Below are 14,287 nucleotides of genomic sequence, written 5' to 3'. Positions count from 1 at the left end.
AAATTAGTGGGTATTTTAATGTAAATGAGTCGATCATTTTAGAACTAAATTAGGCTAAAAGGGGCGAAGTTTTGAGGACATAGGGAGTACTATTATATATTACGGTATCAACTTGTCTATTAATTGTGACGGTTGAAGGTATTAATATGTGATATGTGATATGTGATATGTGGTAGTGTTATCAAGATCAGTTGTAACCTTTGTATCAAAATACACATTTTTTTTGCTAATAATAGTTGCATTGTACTAGGGTGTGTAAGAGGTGTAGCTTACAATTTGTATTAAAGAGGATAGAAAGTAAGATCATTATCTATGGTTTTGTGGGTAGGTTGTGAAATGAGTCTTTTAGAAATTGATCCTCTTTATGAATTACTATATTAGGTAGTCCGTATTAATATGTGATATGTGGTAGTGTTACGGCTGTTACCTTAATTGTAAGGCCCCGCTTGCATGTATGCTAGGTAAGATGAGGTGATTAATTAGTTAAAGTCTTCTATTTTAATCATTAAATTACACATTAACTAAAAGTGCATAGTCCTCCTCATGATGATGTTTTGACATTAAAACTAAATTCATAAAGACGACATCGAGCTAAGGGTGTACGTGTAAAAATGGGCAAATTCATGGAATCCCTAATATTATAGGGCATTATATTACATACTTGGAATTTTATCGTGTGTAACAATAAGATGTGTTTTTATTCACTTATCTGAACTTATCTTATCTTATTTTATTTTGTGTGAAATACTTAATATTAAACATGCATGAAGTAAGTAAACACCACGTAAACAAAACACATTTCCTAAAAGAGCAAATAATATGGTTTACTGTTTTTCCAGCATTTTTTTTCCTTTTACCCAACCTAAAAAAAATAAAATTGTATAAGGCCCCATATATATTATAACCTGCTCTTGACTAAAATAATTTTTTCACAAGGTTAAATATTTTAATATGCAGCAGATATTTCATACATTAAAAAATGCTCTTATTATTTTCAATTGTTATAGATATGTATTGCTAGATTTTTCTAATTTTCTTATTGATTTTTTCGACTTATGGTAGTTGAGCATAAGTTGAATGATGGTAACAAAATAAAGCTTCTGAAATTGATGGAATAAAGTCTAGTTATATAAGAGAATAAAGCTGCTAAAAGGTTTATGTACGGAATAGAAGTTGATGCAATAAGGCTCCAAGGAATCCTTGATGCAATTTTTTGTTTTAATTAAAGGAAAAGGGAAAAAAAATAAAAAAAATTGCCACCATTAATCCCAACTTCGTCTCGTTCGTCAATAATAATCCCTACTACCGTTTATTCACCATCACTTCCAACTTTGTATGGGATTAATTTCTATTACACCTAAATGACTTGGAACCGCTTGAAGAGGTAAATTTTGCTGACTTGTGATTAGTTGCACACGTGTCACAACATGATAGGTTAATTTTTTTTTTTTAAAAAAAAAAAAAAACTATAGCCACTTCCACTACCACCACCACCACCACTACCATCCTCAATCTTGTCGGGACCCTAACCCCAACCCTCAATTTCATCGGCAAACGGTCGACCAACCTTCGACTTCCACCAAAAACCACCGATCGTCCTCCACCACCCATCCCCAACCCTCAAAACCACCCAGCACAACCGGTTTTCGTGGCTGATTGTTGGGGAAGTGAGTGAAATCGAGGGTGAGGGAGGGGGTGGATTTCGTGGGCGGGGGAGGGGTGGGCGCTGTTTTTTCGGCAGTGGGGGAAGGGAAAAGGATGGGTTTCGAGGGCGGGGGAGGGCTAGCGTTATTTTCCAACAGCGGGGGAGGGGATTTCAAGGGTGTGGGAAGGGAAAGGGGTGGGTTTCGAGAGAGGAGGAGGGTTGGGCGCTGTTTTTCAGCAGCGGGGGAGAGGTTTTCAAGGGTGGGGGTGATTTTTCGATGGGGGTGGGGGTGGGGTGTTTTCTGGGAAAAGGGTGGGGGCCTGGGTTTGGTAATTATTATTTTTTTTGTTTTTTTTTAAATTTTGTTTGGACCTATCACGTGTCAACATGTGTCTAGGTAACCTGCTACACCAAGTTAGATTACCGGTTGGGTGCAATAGAAATTAATGGGGTACATATTTGGGAGTGATAGTGAATAAATGAAAGTTGAGATTAATATTGACGGACGAGGCAAAGTTGAGATTAATGGTGGCAATTTTTCCAAAAAGAAATATTGAGACACGAAAGGAACACCTATTACTTATTAGTACAAAAGTTCATATTGATAGTATTAAATTGAATAAGTTGTATTTTAAAGATAGTTTTTCCTTTAGTTTACAATGTGGCATATTCTATTGGTTGATTCTCATCTAGACATAGTCTAGATTTCAAAACTCATATTGATAAGGGTGAGATTCGATTCCAATATCCTAAAGAAAGAAGACTCTAACCAATTAATGAACTAAGATATCTCATACTAGCTCAAGAGTTTAGACGAATGGTATACATATCAAGACTCTTTTATTTTTTTTATTTTTTTTTAACATAAAGGAACTTACGAAGTATATTACGATTTACAAAGTGGTGACTAGTGAGGGAACTCGGCAAGATAACAGTTTGAGAATCAAAATGGGCAAAAGAAAGCCTCATAATGCTTTAAACAACAAAATTAGGGATGGCAACGGGTCAGATCTGGATTGGGTCCGGATGGACCCGGATCCAGATCCGTTTTTGTATATAGGATCCAGATCCGACTCGGATCCGTCGGGTCTAGAAAATGAAGACCCGGATTCGGATCCGTCAGGTCCAACGGATCCTAACGGATCCGGGTCCAAAACGGGTCCAATATATTTTGCCTAATTTTTTGCAATAAATGTAATGTTCGTGTTAAAAAAATTTATTTCAAACTTACGTTGTTAGTTATTAAGTTCAACCCCAAATTAACCAACTTATACACTCATATTTTGAATTAAAATTATAAAAAAAAAAAAAATACGATGTTACATATGAGCTAGTGAAAAAACAACGATGATGTATATAATATGAGCATCCAAAATTCATCTTTTGAAAGGGTTAATCTTTATCATTACTAACATTATCAACATTTTTAATAAAGAAACAAACAATTTTAGTTTTTTTTAATAAGAAAAATAAAAAAAACGGGTCTACGGATCTGGATCCGTGTCTAAGGCCCAGACCCAGATCCAGATCCGTTTTTGTCAGTAGGACCCGGATCCGACCCGGATCCGTCGGGTCCAAAATTTGAAGACCCAGATCCGTGAAAAACGAATCTGGATCCACGGATCCGAGTCGGGTCCAGATCCATTGCCATCCCTAAACAAAACTTCCATCCTTGAGATGATCTGACAACATAATTGCCCCGCAAAATAAAAATAGACGACCTGGCAACATACACATCAAGACTCATGATCTGCCATATTTACGTATCATACATGAAATTATCTAAAGTAAAGGCCTGTTCACATTTGCTGAACTGAGCTGAACTAAACTGAACTAAACTGAACTGATTTGAGCTGAACTGAACTAAACTGAACTGAACTGATTATAGCTGAATTGAACTGAACTGAACTGAGCTGAAATGAGTATTTTATGAGAGAAGGAAATTAGGAGCCGAGTTGAACTGAACTGAAGAGAACTGATTGGAGCTGAACTGAACTGAACTGATTGGAGCTGAACTGAACTGAACTGAAATTAAGTAAATGTGAAAAGACCCTAAATTTGTAATTTTCGAAAGGGGGCTAGAGGGTGATGTTAATGTTAACCAATGACAAAGAAATAATGATGGATAATCCACTCTATTGTAGTATATGCCTTGACCTTTTCGTCCATGGGTGGAGGAATTGAGTTGTATCACTTGTATGGCTATTATGATCTATGAGGCCCGTCAATTTTTGGATGTACACATGAATCATTCCAATATATACTATATACTAAAGTAATCACTAGAGTTATTCCTTAAGTACATATGTCACATTCACAACAAAAAATTTTCCGCCCAAATATTTTTTAGCTTTTTTTTTAAATTTCTTTTTTTCCCTTAAAAAATAACATGATAAAAAAAATTTAATGAAAAAAAACTTACAATAATTCATAAGATATTTTAAATAATGTATCTAACATGAGAATTTTAAGGATAGACATGATATGAATTCAAATTCAAAAATAAAAAATGTTGCATATAAGCCATTTCATTTAAACTAACTCCATTTTAATTGAATTTTATTAATTAATTTATTTATTTTAATTTTCAAGTCTTATTATTATAAATCCGTGCATTTGCACGGGGATAAAACTAGTGTAACATAAATTAAAGTCTATGATATGATCAATATGATACCAAAAAATAAAATAAAAAAAAATTATGGTTGGTCCAGCCCATGATTAATACCCAACCCGCTAATTTTTTGACACGTGTTTTTTATTAATTCAATATGATTGATTTCGATATATATATTTTTCATTATTATGGCTTTCATGTATGTTGTTGCTAATCATAGAAAAGCCCATTGGATTGGCTATATCAAGTCTTGATAATTACACTTCTAACAATCATGTGATACATAATTACAAATCCCTTGTCGAGTGGAGTTTTTATTTATTTTTTTATTTTTTAGATTATTATATTTTATTTATGATATTTATTTTTTATGCTATGCTTCCAATTTCAGCAAGGTCCAATAGTGACAAATTATTTTTACATCTATCAAACATCCCAAGAAGGAAAATTTGGTACTCCGTATTATAGATCAATATAAGTTCTTTGAACAAGAAATCAATCAATAATATTTATGTACACGTGATAAGCAGTGATGTAATAGAATGGAAAGAGATTTCATTATATTATTTTTATTTTACTTTTTGTTTTTTTTTTGAAAAAAAAAACACCACTTGGCCTAAAGTGTTTAACAGTGAAATTACACATAGTTGAGGAAAAAAAAGGTGAAATGAAAATTTTATAGACCTTATTGTTTTCACCTTACTAAATATATATAAATAGTAAATATAATTTAAGGTCTTGTTCACTTTATCTAATATATGTCGATTTTTTTTTTTTTGGGTATATATTATTAATTTTAGAGCACTATATGCATTATACACCCTAATGCTCCATCTATTTTGTGCATGTAAGTGATGTGCATGCTAGTTCTTTGCATGCCGACTCTTTTGAGAGTCTTGCATAATGATGGGCATGGGCCGTGCCGTCACGCAAGCAGCACGGGTCCGGCACGACCCGGCACGACACGGTCACCGGCACGGCCCACAGGTGGGCCGTGGGCCGTGAACAAAAGTCTGGGAATCGGCACGAGCACGGCGGCCCACCTGTGGTCGGCACGCCGGCACGACACGTGACACAGTCCGACACTGCAGTGGTAATTTAATTTTTATTATATGTATTGTTATTTTTTGCTAAATTAATAAAATTATTTATATAAACTTAAACATAATTAGATAAATAATTTATATAACCTTAATTAAAATGAAGTTTGTTCAAAACAAAATATATTAACATTAACATAAACATAAATTAATAACATTATTTATATAAAATTAAGCTGTACTAAAAAATATTTATATATCGTTTTTTATTTACGTTCATTTTTTAAAAAATAATAAAAAAAGTGGCACGGTTTGGCCCGTGGCCCGGCCCGGCACGGCCCGCCAGACACGTGGGCCGTGCCGTGGGCTGGGGTGTGCCAAATTTAGGCACGGCACGGCCCACCGCGGAGCCGGCACGGCACGCCCACCACCGCGGCACGGCACGGCCCGTTGCCCATCTTTAGTGTTGCACTATGTAATCGATTGTACCTTACAAACTTAAAAGTTACAATTAAGACTATTTTTTTTAATTAATTATTATCTATGTGCTTGTAAAAAAATTAGCACATAAATAAGAAAGCAACCTTAATTAATTGTACTATGCACATTATACAATCATTTACTTGTTAAAAATCGCTTTATTAGTTGTAGGAAATTGAATGGTTTTGGTAGCTTAATCCTCATTTTTGGTATTTTGGAAGCACTATACATGTTTTGTATGCTGTGAAAGGGCCAAATGGGTCAAGGTGTTACAATCAATGTTGTGTTACTTCTTAAACCACCGGCCAAACCAACCCCCACCCCCACAACCAAAAAAGAAGATAATGATTTTCCTATAATTTCTTGCTCTTAGAGTATTTAATTTTTTGTATACTCTACTCTGTATATTATAAATTGGAGTGTATTCCGTACGAAGTACTCAAGATAAATTACCCCATTGTCACGTCATACAATCAATTATTTTTTTTAGGAGAAAGATAATTTCATTAATTAACCGCCATACGGCATCAACAAGAGATATTCAAGAAAATTGAAATACAGTCCAACTAAATCAAAATAACACTTTTTGGCAAAAATACTATGATGACGATGAACTAGATGTAACAATGCAGCCCAACTTCTGTGTGTTCGATGGATCATGCAGCCCTCTGTGAGAGAATCTATTACTTTGACATAGTTTTGAGAATAAAGAATATTATCTAACCTAGTAGATCGCATCTAAAATTTCAACACCGATTGTAAAGTAATATGATGAACCACCAATGAATTGAACCTTTCAACTAAACTATAATTACCAATATCTAATCTCCCACGAGGGAAGAGAAGAAAACAAGACCCCAAACTTCCATTGAAGGAGATAAAGAACACAAACATTGGGTATAGTAGAATACTCTCCCAGAGAGAGAGGAGGATTACTAATGAATAAAACAATATAAACTAAATAATTACAGACAAATTAAATTTGGGGCTTACCACCATCAAAGAGATGATGATGGTAGCCCCTTGTGGCTGATGAGAAGGATTGAGTTTTTAGGGTTTTGGGGAGGAAGAGAGTGAAAAAGTCGTCCTACAATCAATTGATGTCAATAAGCTATTGTATTAGTAAATAAGTCCGGTCAAAGGTGATTCGTTAATAAATTAACAACCTTGAACAAAATCATTTTAGGTCTGTACTTTTTTTTTTCTTTCATCAGTGTCAAAAACTCGGATGTTTCTACAGTGGTCCATTTCAAATGGACTACCACTATACTTTAATTTCATTGGTTGATTTTATCTTTTTTTTAAGCATGGTCAAACCTTAATTAAGCATTTTCCTTTTTTAATTCTTTTTTTTTATTTTCCAAAATCTTTTTTAATTCTTTTTTGATTTACCAAAATTTAATTACTTTATTTCCAATAATCAATTTATAATTTTCGAAATTTATTTAATAAATTCATTTTTTAATTAAATAAAAAAACAAGATTAAATTAAAAAAACAAAAATGAAAAAAAATTCATCAAAGTTCTTCGTAGTTCATCGACATTCTTCATCGTCTTTCAAATTTGTGCAACAATCGACGAATTTCTCCACGAAATTAAGAATTACAGTCGTGCATCGATGAAGAAACCGTTAGAGAAGATCTGCATTCGTGCGTGGATGGAGAAAACGAGATAAGATCTACAATCCCGATTCATAGCGGCGTTAATTGTAAAGAAATTGTACAATATAAATCAACGGATGCAAAAAACATCGAATTTATGTATTCGATCAAAAAAAAAATTGATTTATTTTGGTAATCTAAGTTATTCAAGAAACTCAGTTAAGAAACGCACTATCTTTTCTTCGAAACGCTGTTTGATCCAAAAAATTTCAAGATCGAATTACAAATCGTGTTTGTGTGTTAGGAATTCACCCACGTACAAATTGGACATTACCTTTTATGGACATTTTACATATTAAATGGTTATGCCCTTACGTTATGTTGGACATTACTATTTAATTTAAATTAATGTGCGACCAGAAGAAAATAACGTTACCAATACTTGTGTAAAATTTAAATTCAATCTCTTGTCAAAATAAATAATAAAAAATAAAAAATTCCATTGAATAGCCTCAATATCTTTTAGGATATCTTTTAACAAAAGAAATATTATTTAAAAACATTTCAATCACCAATGATAAAAAGGATAGTTTCCTAATTTCTTATCTTATTATTAATGTATAAAAGATTTTAAGAATAGTATAATTTTCAAATTCAAAATGATTATATTCTAATATTTTCAGAATATTTTAACGCTGCACATCTCCATCGTTGTACACGGAAAACTCTTTGCAAATTTTGCGGCTGCCGAATATTGTGTTTGAACACCAACCATGGTTAAAAAGAAAGCAGATGTAAGTGTACTTAAATCAGATTTGTTTATATGTATTTGTACTGTAATTTAATTATTAAATTGTGTAATTTTTATTTTATTCAATCATATATATAGGGTTTATGTATTGAAATTATTCAAAAATAAATTAATTGCATAAATAATCTAGGGTTTATGTTCTCGATAAAGACTTGTAATTTACTGAATCATGTGTAACATCAACATCAAAATTTACTTGTTTTTTCCTTGTAGAAAGATAAGGAAATGATAAAAGACATTCACATCAAAGTGTCAAACATGGAGGCGTCATTGGCTGCATTACTTACCGAAGTTGCTAGTATAAAAAGTTTATCCAATAGTACGTCCAAGGTTCCAGAATCAATTGGTACGACCAATCAAAATCAACAACTCGTAAATCGCTCTAAGTCTCATTTCCTAAGCCCAAATGGTGAGTTGATTGTTAGTACACGTGTCTCAACCACTAAGCGAAAGCTAGATGTGGACAACACTCTAGATGTGGATAACACTCTAGAAGTGGTGGAAAACACTTACTTTGAAAAAGAAGAACAAGTTAATTGCTTCGATATTGATTCATTCAGCATTCGTAATATCCGTTTTAATGAGCCTCAATTTCCGCCGGGTCTTGAAACACTTAAGGACCTTATTGAGAAGGAGGAAACAGTGAAGGACACAAAAGCAAAAGAAAAGGCGAAAAGCCCTGACATCAAATTGAAAACTCCAAAGGCAAAATCAACAGCAAATACTGGTAATGACAAATCAAATGACATGCTTTCCTCAGATTCAAATTCAGAGAAGAGGCCGCATAGGAGGCCAAGGACTAGAGCAATAAATCAAGTAATTGATGATTCTGTGATTGTAGAAAAGGTAATGATTCATTAATTTATTGGTCATTACATTACTATGTGGTAAACATTCATTAATTTTTTGGTCATTATATTTGATAAATTTGATAAAGGCTTCACCGTCCTCAAAGCCAGAAAAAGGAAATAAGGGCAAATCAAAAGCACAAGTGGAAAAGGTAATAGACATGAATAATTCCTTAAAATTTAATTTGTCTACTGACTACTAAGTATTGCTAATTGTGTATTGTAGCAACATACACCTGTTCATGAAAAAACACCAACGTGCTCCATTGAGAAGGATAATCAAACTCTTGGAGAATTGGTAATCATATTTCCTTTATGTTTCTTAATTTCATATTCAACTCTATTTGATCCAAATAAGTGACATCGTACAAAGAATTATTTTCAGGCCCAGTTATCAAAATCAAAGAGGCAGAAGAAATGCATTACGAATGCATTTACCAGAGAGGTGATCTTGTATAAAATGATTTGTTTAAATAGCAATGACTAAACACAGTACTGGTTATTGCATAATTAATTTATTACCCTATTTTCCTATGGTTCATTGTTATCTAAATTACTACTCATAACACGCATGGACCAACAAATAAGGTTAGAGTACAAAGTTGTGATGATAATGGTGATGTGAATCAGTTTCAATATAAGCATTCTTCTCCAACTCCCTTATTTCTTGAATATGTATCACAATTAACATCCTTGGAGAAACATATATGTGTCATGGTTCACAAGGAACGACATTCTGAAGAATTCTATTGTGCCAAAAATAAACCAATTATCAGGTTGACCATCGGTGAATCTTGGTCTTTGTATCCAGATAGATTTCTATCTGCTCAGGTATGATATATCGTAATCTTCCAACCCTTCTTAGTTCAATGATCATAGACATGTTAACCTATATGTCATTTGTTTTGTAATTTTTTTTCCCTTCAAATGCAGCTGATAAATGTGTACTTATATTGATTTGGTAATGGGATTAAATGACCCAACTAAGCTCATATTGCCGGCAATATTTCAGGTATTCACAATAGTTAGTATTACACATGTCAAATTATTATGATTTATAACAATAGTTTAATTATACACTGCACCCAGACTATAGTAATGAGATCAGATGAACGGTGCCCACATATGATAAATCAATCTACTCTTAATTACCGGTACAAAGTGTTTGAACCCTTTGTACCGTTTGGAGATCTCGACAAGATTGAACAGGTTTGAGCCTTTTTTGTTTGGTACAATTTTATATGTGTTTAATGGTATGTGCGTCATTAAGTGATGTATGTTCATCAGATATTCATCCCAGTTACGGAATTAGGCGCGCCAAATTGGTTCCTACTAGTATATCATGTCTTTGCTAAAATGGTGTACATCGTTGATCCGCAAGAGAATACTAATAGCCGAATGCTTCTTTCAATGGATATGGTAACTATCTGTTTGTGTGTTAGCCTTAAATACACTTGTTGTTATTGTTTGTTTATAATGGTTTTTGAAATTGTGAACACATGAAATATGCTAGCAATGCTACACGAAGAAACCAATTGGGTCGATTTTTCAAAGACTATACAGTTATTTCACATCAATTTGTAGATGTTCATATGCAACCACATGGGTACATCCATCTAACATCATAGCATTAACCTAAATATTCATCAGTTTAATCTATATTGCTAAGTTAAATTTATTTTCTACCTCTTTTCAGTCGTGATTGTGGAATGTATGTATTGAAGTACATCGAGTGTGGTGATATCAGGGCCATGAAGGACATTACATATACAGTATGATTTGAAACTTTATTAATTGTGAAAGTTACACTATTGTAATAGCAATAAATTTAATTCTCTTTATTATTGTGCCATTGAACAGACAAGTGAAATGTGTGCTGAACGGTTAAAGTACTTGGCAAAGCTTCTTACCAGCGAGCATAATATCGATGACAACATCAAGAGGTTGTGCAGTGATTTTTCCGCTTGAGCGGGCTAACAAGATTTTTTTTTGTTTACCAATTTCATATAATATTGGATGACAGCATTAGCTAATCTTTTTTTTTTTCAATGTATATATATAAATATGCAATGATTTATTTTCAATACGGACAATACCTAATAATATTACACTTTTTTACAGATTCCCTCTTGTTTTTAAACCACCTCTCCTTATATTGTCGCCTATCGTTTATCATATAATAATATATATTTTAATCTCACTCATGTTTGTATGATAACAAATAGGCAATGTCTCATTGTAATAATAGACAATCCATATAGTTGTAAAAATAAATATATTGTCGCCTATCTTTTCATATTTTTAATTTTTCATTTTAAATCTTTTTTCCTTAATCTTAGTACTCTATTCAGCTATGTCCAACTATAACTAAAGAGATTACCACAGTTACAGCAAAAACAGGAACCTAGTAATCCCTTCGAGACCTTTTTTTTTTGTTTTTTTTTTTAATTTTTTTTGTCATTAATTTTTTTTTATGTTTTATTTATTTATTTATTCATTTAAGTATTTATTTATTATACATGATTTGGCAAGTCCCATTAATCAACCTATCTTTTCATAGTGTTACTATACATTATTGGGCAATGTCCTATGTTTATACACGACGTTACAAAATAAAAAAATAAAACAAAAAAGATGTTGTGCTGCTTCTTGTTTATTTATTTTTATTAAGTTATAGTCCCCGTGGATTGATTTCTTGTTTATTTTAACATGTAAAAACCTGCACTATATTGTTATTATACATGATTGGGCAATGTCCTATGTTTATAAATGACGTTACAAAATTAAAAAAAATTAAAATAAATAAGCTGTTGTGCTGCTTCTTGTTCCTTCTAGTTTATGTATTTTTATTGAGTTATAAGCCCTGTGGATTGATTCTTTTTTTTTTCATATAAATTAAAGATGCTAATCATTTGGAAATACATTTTCTTTGTCGTTTTTCTTTATTTATATTTATTTTCTTCCAACTAATTACATTTGGAAATACTAATTGTATTGTTTTTATTCATTGTTTGGAAGCTGATGATGAGGCTGATGATGACATGGGAGCCAGGGATGCTGGTGGTGGTGCTAATGATGAATCTGATACTGATTCTGGAAATGAAGACTTTGTTGATGATTAAGCTATCGACTTTTATGTTGTTTTTTTAGTTAGTATTTTATGGTTATGCTATCAACTGTTCTAGAAAGGTATCTATAGCTGGGTACAATTTTTTTTTTGTCAAGTAATATGTTGTTTCATGTGCGATGTGAAGACAATTTAACATCATATGTTCTGTAGGTCTTAAAATATATTTGGCCCTATGTGGCAAAATTCTACTGATGGCATGTAATTAAAATGTGTTATGTTTCTACACTTTGAGTTTAAGTACCAAATTCAATTAAAATGTGAACTTAAAATGGATATACAATTTTTCCATTTAGTCTAAAGTTATGTAAGGTCATGGATGATGCACTCAATTAGCAATTTTCCTATGCTAACACGATGTATAAAAGTCATAATTTAAAGTACATTAATACATCATTACATAAATTTTTTTTTTATAATTTAAATAACAAACGCCCGAACAGTACAAGTGATTTCAAAATGAGTCTTATTGCATTAGGTAAATCATTCAGTAGAATTTGACCACAAACACAGCCCATGATATAACCATTGCAAACAAAGTCGCTATTGTGTATGCAATATGTTTGTTCTTCTCCAAATTTGATTGACATAACTTGCTTTTCAAATCGCATATTTGTTCATGAAATTGTGACTTTTTTGCCTTCACTTTGTTTAGCTTCATAGTAAGAGATTCAACTTCCTTCTCAATTGCATCCAACCTCTTTGACATCATCTCACACTCTACGCATCCACCGACATCATCGTACAACCATTTGAAAAATCCACAATCAACCTCCTGCGATTTACACATATTATACCCTAATTCGTAATTACAACCCTAATAAACAGAATATTACACGTACTCATCTTCATTAGATAAATTATTTAAATCCAATCTCCATACCACTTAACAAATGACGAAAGGATTTAGAAATTTTACCGGAAATTTTCCACATCCACGAAATTTCCTTCCCCTGTTGTGGTTACGCTTGGTCACTGTTCAAATCTTAGAGGGAACACCACATCCACATTTCATCATGAATCCGCCAAAACTTGTAGATGAACCTCCATAGTGTAGTGAATCCCCCATTTTTTTTTAATGATTTGTTTGTTTTTTTCCTTTTTGTGGTTATGTTTATAGAATTATGTCAAGGATATAAATTGTAGTTTTGTAACTGACAACCGAAAATCAAGGGCGTTCATTTTTCAATTTTGAATTCCAATTAATTTGAAATTTTCAATTCATGATTTAACCGCGTTGCTCTATACAAGTACTAAACTTATGATTTAGCATATTTATTATCTTGTCATTACCTATTTGTATTTAAACTAATTTTTACAAGTAAAACTGAATTTGGGCCAAACCATGTATGAATAAATAAAAACTACGGTTCATTTCAATAAAAACCAAGCAACTACCCATTTGTGCAAATTATAATCTTAAAAATTGGTTGTTTAAAAAAAAAATCTAAAAATTGGTAATATCCTAAGTAGGGAACAAAATAATGGAGTTATTTCAATTTTGAACTAGCATATTAACTTTATTACAAAGATAGCAGAAATTATAAACTATGAATTGGTGATGTCCAAAACATGTTATGACCATATCCAATAGTTATTTAATTTGTGTTTCGCAGGTAAATCCCTATTTGATGTTTGGTGAATTCCTTTTCCATAAATACGGTTTATATTCATTTCTTAAACAAGGGGGGATTATAATTGTTAGAAACTGTCCTTTTATAATTGGTGATTGAAATGTTTTTAAATAATATTTCTAAGTTAAAAGATATCCTTTTATAATTGGCGATTGAATTAAATATTTTTTTTTGACAAGATTGAATTTAATTTTTGTATGTATAGGTATAATTTAAAACAATTGGTCGCACGTTAATTTAAATTAAATAATGTCCAACATAACTTAGGGGCATAGCCATTTAATATTTAAGATGCATATAATAGGTAATATCTAATTAGTACGTATGTGAATTCCTTACACACAAACACGAATTGTAATTCGTTTTCAAATATTTTGGATCAAACAGCGTTTCGAAGAAAAAATATACCGTTTCTTATCTGTTTTTCTTGAATAACCTATATCAACGAAATAAATCAAAAATTTGTTGATCGAATACATAAATT

Source organism: Chenopodium quinoa, unplaced genomic scaffold (assembly GCF_001683475.1).
Source record: "Chenopodium quinoa cultivar QQ74 unplaced genomic scaffold, ASM168347v1, whole genome shotgun sequence".
NCBI classification, from domain to species: domain Eukaryota; kingdom Viridiplantae; phylum Streptophyta; class Magnoliopsida; order Caryophyllales; family Amaranthaceae; genus Chenopodium; species Chenopodium quinoa.
This window is presented reverse-complemented; position numbering follows the sequence as displayed.